The 7,072-nt window shown below is 39.5% G+C and overlaps 1 long non-coding RNA gene across 2 annotated transcripts; it reads left to right on the forward strand.

The window, feature by feature from the left end:
* Positions 1-3,216: 3,216 nt before the first annotated feature.
* On the forward strand, positions 3,217-7,062 carry LOC124000616. 2 transcript variants are annotated; one of them, XR_006832643.1, is made up of 4 exons: positions 3,217-3,702; positions 6,562-6,623; positions 6,701-6,776; positions 6,869-7,062. It is a non-coding gene; the product is annotated as an uncharacterized LOC124000616 (long non-coding RNA). The 2 variants fall into 2 exon arrangements; XR_006832642.1 differs by lacking the exon at positions 3,217-3,702 and adding an exon at positions 4,691-5,182.
* Positions 7,063-7,072: the final 10 nt, after the last annotated feature.

Here is a 7,072-nt window from a genome sequence, read left to right on the forward strand (position 1 = left end):
CAGCTGCTTGTATTAAATATGTTTATTACATTGTTAAATATAGGATTATCACCACAGCAAGCAAAGTACTTGGAGTCAAACAGACAGGCCTGGATGAGATCTTTTAGGTCAGGGCCCTCCGCAAGTCTCACAAAATCATTTTAGACCCAAGCCACCCCTTGTACCCGGACTTTGAACTACTCCCCACTGGGCACAGGTATAGGGCACCCCTCAGCAAGAAAAACAGAACTAGACAATAATTTGTGTCAGGTGTGATATCCCTTCTAAATAGCTCGGGCTGATGTTCCTATCGAATCAGTAAAGCCAGCAGGCTAGTCATTTTTTAAATGTTTTATTGGTATGTAACTGTTATGAAAGTTGTATTGTATTTAAACGCCACTTTAAACGTGTACATGACACTGCAAACAAAATTTCCCCATGGGGACAATAAAGTCAGTAAGTAAACCCTGCCTTAATCTTTGAATAGAATTTTCCACAACTGGTTCAGAGGTTCAAGAGTTTTACTCCTGAGTTGAGGCTAACGAGTGGCATTGATCCTGTTATTATCATGTAATTTGTTTTGTTTATTGTCAATACATGTCTCAGGTTATCAAAGGATGCCTTCAGTCTTGGAACTACAGTTTTTGGCGATGGGCATGGTAAGTTAGCAAGAAGGGGCTGAGTGACACAAGCTCATCAGCTGCTCTCGATCAGCACAGGGGTGTTGTACACAATTCTGGGGCTGGTAGTGTTTGATGCATCTGCCCAGAATCAAGTGGAGGGGTTAGTTCCTGTATCCCTCTCCCTTATGGGTATGGCCACAGTGTATTCACTTATGGTTAAGAGCTTCCTTTTTTGGGTTCAGCGTACCCATGTTAGCCCTGCCCTGGCTGTTTCTGCTCATAACAGTTTTGGTCCCACACACTGTCTTACTCTGTAACGTCATCATCACAGGGCAGGATCTGTATCCTTACTCCAAATAACTGATGCACTCTGCAGTCGCCAGTTTCCTCCCAACACATTGGTGCGGCTGGCTTCTGTGTGAAGAAGCAGTGTGGCTTGGCAGGGTTGTGTTTCGGAGGACGCATGGCTCTCGACCATTGGCTTTTCCAAGTCCGTAGGGGAGTTGCAGCGATGGGACAAGACTGTAACTACCAATTGGATATCACGAAAAATGTATAAAAGTACCAAAACATTTTTTGAATAATGGGTCGTTGTGCACAGTAAAGGGAAGCCATAAATTACTACCTAGGCTAAGTACAGCGAAGCAATGATTATTATTTCTTTACTAATGCATGTTTTCCAGTTACACTGTTTATATACAAATAGCTATTTTACATTAACAACTGGATCAAGTGGTAAAAGTAATGTAACAGGTCATAATGGAACATGTTATTCAATATCAGTAATGCAAGAGAAAAAGTTCAAAGGCACACAAATGAAAACATGAACCCTGCCGTATCACTACAATAGTTTAGGGGTTTCTCTATTAAAAGAAACTGCTGAACATCACCCTTATATCATCCATTTCATACAGTTAATGTTCAGCAGAACCTCAAGTTGAAGTAAATATTTTGTATCGGACCACCAACCATCAGCATAGAAAGACACCTAGATAAAATACTTACTGAGTGGCATAGTAGTAGGTGCCAGGTGCATCGGGTTCATTGTGTCAAGAACTGCAACGCTACTGGGTTTTTAACGCTCAACAGTTTCCCGTGTGTATCAAGAATGGTCCATCACCCAAAGGACATCCAGACAACTTGACTACTGTGGGAAGCATTGGAGACAACATGGGCCAGCATCTCTGTGGAACGCTTTCAACACCTTGTAGAGTCCATACCTGATGAATTGAGGCTGTTCTTAATATTGGGGAGGTGTTCCTAATGTTTTGTATACTACACACCAGAGGTAGTGATTATCAGAACACGTATAAATGAGAGTTAATAGACGTATTCATGTTGTACTGAAAGTGGACATTACAACCAACACATATTGCATTGCCTCTCTGCTGTGGTAGTGTCCATTTAAACGTAACTAGTTGGCACTAAACCTTAAAGTCAGAGAGCGTGAGAAAAAAAACACCTGGACACTTTTACATTTGACCACCACTTAATCTAAGACCTATTATTTAATGAACTGATGAAGAACAAGGCTCAATTACTAAATAGTTACTGCAATTGAAATGTACAAATTTAACAATACATGGTACAATATGAATGTGCTACAAGTATGTATATTTTACTCTAATTTAACTCTTCTCTCTGTATTTACACAACCTTCCTAGAGCATCTGAATAGACAGCCATGTTGAATTTTGTAAATACATTTACAGACTGCCAATATAGAATGCTTTCAATGCCTTACATTTGAAATGAGTTAATTTACAAGATAAAACACATTGTGGGGATCTTCACAGCATAATACATGTTCTGACGAAATATTTAATTTCATAATCACCTCTGTTTTTGCCGAGTTTCACTTACAATTGTAAATTCGAGTTTGTGAATGTACAATTAGCCCCATAATTAAATTTGCGATGGTGATCCGCTTAGCAAAGTCAGCCAAAACTTAAAACCAACATTAATATGGAGAAGTCAACATCCAAGTGTAAGTAGAAGCAAATGTAAATAAAAAACTCCTGATCCCCAAAATGGGAGAATTAAACAATATTTATATTTTTGAGAGTGTGGGAATGGTCCGTGGACACTTAAGGGACAGTCATGAGGAGTGTGTTTAATTTGGTGCTCATGAAAGACAGGAAACATTTACATTTAACATTACATTTAAGTCATTTAGCAGACGCTCTTATCCAGAGCGACTTACAAATTGGTGCATTCACCTTATGACATCCAGTGGAACAGTCACTTTACAATAGTGCATCTAAATCTTAAAGGGGGGAGGGAATACTTATCCTATCCTAGGTATTCCTTAAAGAGGTGGGGTTTCAGGTGTCTCCGGAAGGTGGTGATTGACTCCGCTGTCCTGGCGTCGTGAGGGAGTTTGTTCCACCATTGGGGGGCCAGAGCAGCGAACAGTTTTGACTGGGCTGAGCGGGAGCTGTACTTCCTCAGTGGTAGGGAGGCGAGCAGGCCAGAGGTGGATGAATGCAGTGCCCTTGTTTGGGTGTAGGGCCTGATCACACATAACTCTATCTCTTAAAGTGTACATTTCCCAGCTGTCAGCTTTACATCTGAATGTTGTATAAGATGAATGAATAAGTATAAGAATACTTTTGAAAAGCTAACAATGAGATTTAGTCTTCTAAATCAGAATTGGTTGTTTTATGGTAATTTATGCACAGTCAGTAGCCACGCCCAGGTGAGCACAAACATGATGAGACGGCCCCTTTTCTACCCAAGTATAAAAGCCCCCGTGACGCAATTCACACTCGACCACGGTGTAAGCTAAGATTGTAAATGGTTGAATTTCCAAGACCATACAGCGTGTAGCGTTGGCTACACGACTAGAAATTGTTAAACTCTAAAACGTTGCCACAGAAGGAGCAAATCTTATACGAGGCCTCTTCAGTAGCTGGAAATGTACGTAGCCTAGGACGAAGAATACCGACAACCTCCGAAACACCTATCTATGCGACAACATGGGTATGCCTGATGGATGAACGCAACCAGAGACTTTTCTGTCGATTCCCTCCAGCAGATGGACCTGCGACAACAGAGAGAAACAGCATCATGTTATTAAGTAACCCATGTATGAACTAATTGTGAGTGTGTTTTATGAAATTCTGTGATTGATTAAGTTAGTTAGTAAATAAATCATTAAGCCAATTTGTATATTGCTGATTCATGATTCTATGCTAGGGTTTGCGACGTTCAGTAATGACACCGATGAGGTAATTCAATTTATTATTAATAAGCGACTGTTTTGATAAGATATTAAAATATCTGGAGTTATATTTGGGAAATTGACACTATAAACCCCATTTTTTTCTGTGGCGCCCCGACTTCCTCGTTAAAGTTACGTGATTATTTTTATTGCGTAATTCAATTACACAGAGAATTGACTTGATAATATAGTCTTCACATTTAATGACACGAAAGAATATAACTTTCCCTGACATCACACTTATACATTGTAATTTTCGATTTACCTGACATAGTAGGATGGCTAACATTCGATGTCTGCGAAGGCGTTGTCTTCTGGCCAAGATATGAAATGCAATCATAATTGACTGTAGTGCATTAAAGGCACACACAACAGTTCCATGATGACTGAGAACACAACCGTGGGATGAACAAGTGACACATTTCTGGGCGGTCCATTTTAAAATGAAATAATTCCTCCCTTGCCCTGCAAGTGTCAACTTGCAGGGCAAGTGTAAACTTGTAAACTCATCAGACGTCATGAAACGTCATCACTTTTCTGCTCTTTTGCACACCAGTATCTCTACTTGCACATCACAATCTGCTCATCTCTCACTCCAGTGTTAATTTGCTAAATTGTAATTACTTTGCTACTATGGCCTATTTATTGCCTTACCTCCTCATGCCACATGCCACACTGTATATAGAATATCTATTGTGTTTTTGACTGTACACCTGTTTATTCCATGTGAAACTCTGTGTTGTTGTTTGTGTCGCACTGCTTTGCTTTATCTTGGCCAAGTCGCAGATGTAAATGAGAACTTGTTCTCAACTAGCTTACCTGGTTAAAATAAGGTTAAATACTTTATTTATTTTTAATTAAAAGTGTCCACTTAATTTGAGGGCTGAGGGGAGAAGGTGTGTATTTTAAGTGTTTGGAATGCATCCCTATTGTGTTGTATTGGGATTGTGCCACGGAGCATTATGGGGGTTCTACGTGGTGAGAAATTTAGTGACGTTGGATAGAGATTAAAAGTGAATAATGATATTTGAGCATTTTTTTTATATTATTAAATTCAAATTCGTTTTTTTTAATACAGGAGAGCGAGGAGGTATATTACATAGTTTTCTCGGATTTAGAACTTTATTTTTGTGTGCAGTTAGCAAGCCAAATGTAAATAAATTATACAAATTCCGCTAGCTAGCGTTACCAGCGCGAGTGTGCAGTTATCTCCTCCAGAATGGTAGAATGGCCAACGCTGCCGAAAATGTTGTGGATTTTTTTGGTTGAAAAAACATTTTCAGTCTCTGGGGTACTCGGAAAAGGCGCGAATTAAAAGCGAGGGTCGAACTCTGCTTGAGATCGGTTTCATGAAGAAGGTGAGGGCGTTCAATACTAACTGGTATCAAAAGTAGAACTGGTTAATAGGGAGCCTGTCATCAAGTCAGCCTTAACGCCCTGTCCATCCGATCAGGGTAAACTCATTGGTAATATGTATTTATAGTCCATTTGTGTCAGGAGAAAATGTGATCAAATGTAGTATATATATTAAATTGGGCTGGCGAGGCTGCCTATACGTTTTTAATTCAAAATTATTAACGGGAATTCATCAATCAACATGATAGTGATGGCAGACAGATGTGAGTAAAAACAAATTGTAAGGCCAACAGTTGCATAGGCCTGTATGATGCAAACATGCATAAAGCAAGCTCAGCCCTGTGAGTTATTGTCACGTTCTGACCTGAATTATTTTGTTATGTCTTTGTTTAGTGTGGTCAGGGTGTGAGTTGGGTGGGTTGTCTATGTTCCTTTTTCTATGTTTTGGGATTTCTGTATTTTGCCTGGTATGGTTCTCAATCAGAGGCAGCTGTCAATCGTTGTCCCTGATTTGAGAACCATATATAGGTAGTCTGGTTTAACTTCTGAGTTGTGGGTGATTTATGTTCTGTGTGTTCCACACGGAACTGGTTCGGTTTGTTATTTCACTTTGTTATTTTTGTATTTTGTCGTTCAGTTTGTTCTATTAATAATGGACACTTACCACGCTGCACCTTGGTCCTCCTCTCTTTCTCCCAACGACGAACATCGCAGTTATATTGTCTATGTGTCTGGGTTGACGAAATCCCCTCCTAATCTAGTCTAAATACAATTGATATGAACAAATATAAGGTAGCTGCAGTTTGACAGGTCTGCATCCCCCCAGGAGTTAAAATACATTTGACCTGATTAGGAAAAACTTGTCCCATCAGAGCCCATATAAAACGTTTTTACAAGTGAATAATCACTGTGTTACCTTATAGGGTCCAGAGTCTTCCTAGTTAGATTAACATATAAGGAAAAACTCCAGGCCTCGGGGGGTAAACATTTCCCCACCTCGCTGGGACCTATTGTGCTACCAGTCAGCTTGCAGTTGTCAGTTATTGTCAGGTATGTGGATGATCAGGGCTTTATTCAGGAATGTTTGTTGGGCTACTTTGTACAAAGCTGTCATCAAAGCAACGGGTGGCTATTTGAAGAATCTCAAATATATAATATATTTACATTTATTTAACACTTTTTGGGGTTACTACATTATTCAATGTGTTATTTCATAGTTTTGATGTCTTCACTATTATTCTACAATGTAGAAAACAGTAAAAATAAACACCCTTGAATGAGTAGCTGTTCTAAAACTTGACCGGTAGTGTATATACAGGGTATAGTGTGTGTGTCAGGATATGTTTTGTGTCAATCAAATTGATGGAAATGTTTCCCTCAGAAAGCAAGATGGATTGTATTGATGAGAGAATCAAAAGAGCTTTAAGACGCCGCCCTTATGTGGTAAATATAAAATATGTATTTGTTTTGTCCTGTTTTTGATATATTATCACCTTTTAAATTGAGTGATGTGTTGACAGTTGAATCCAATGAGGGTAAACACCCCTGATTCTGTGATGTGGCTAACCGGCAAAGGGGCACCGAAGATCAAAGCCTGTAAGTCATATCTGACCTAAAAACACATAAACATTAGTTATGCATTCTGCAATGAGAAAAGCAGTGTTTAATTCGTTCTTTACTGTTTACAGCCAATCGTTGTGAGCTGTGGGCAGGACCAAACATCTGGGGATGGAGCATCAATCCAGAGCTTCTCAGCCAGGTCATCTCTGCTATTCCCATAGAGACACAACAGATAGATCAATCTGTTGATTCATATGGCCATTTTGGTTGGCTTGGTTGAATTGACAATTATCCATTCGAGATGCTAAAGAATCGTATACTGTGGAAGGTCC

Source organism: Oncorhynchus gorbuscha, linkage group LG16, assembly GCF_021184085.1.
Source record: "Oncorhynchus gorbuscha isolate QuinsamMale2020 ecotype Even-year linkage group LG16, OgorEven_v1.0, whole genome shotgun sequence".
NCBI classification, from domain to species: domain Eukaryota; kingdom Metazoa; phylum Chordata; class Actinopteri; order Salmoniformes; family Salmonidae; genus Oncorhynchus; species Oncorhynchus gorbuscha.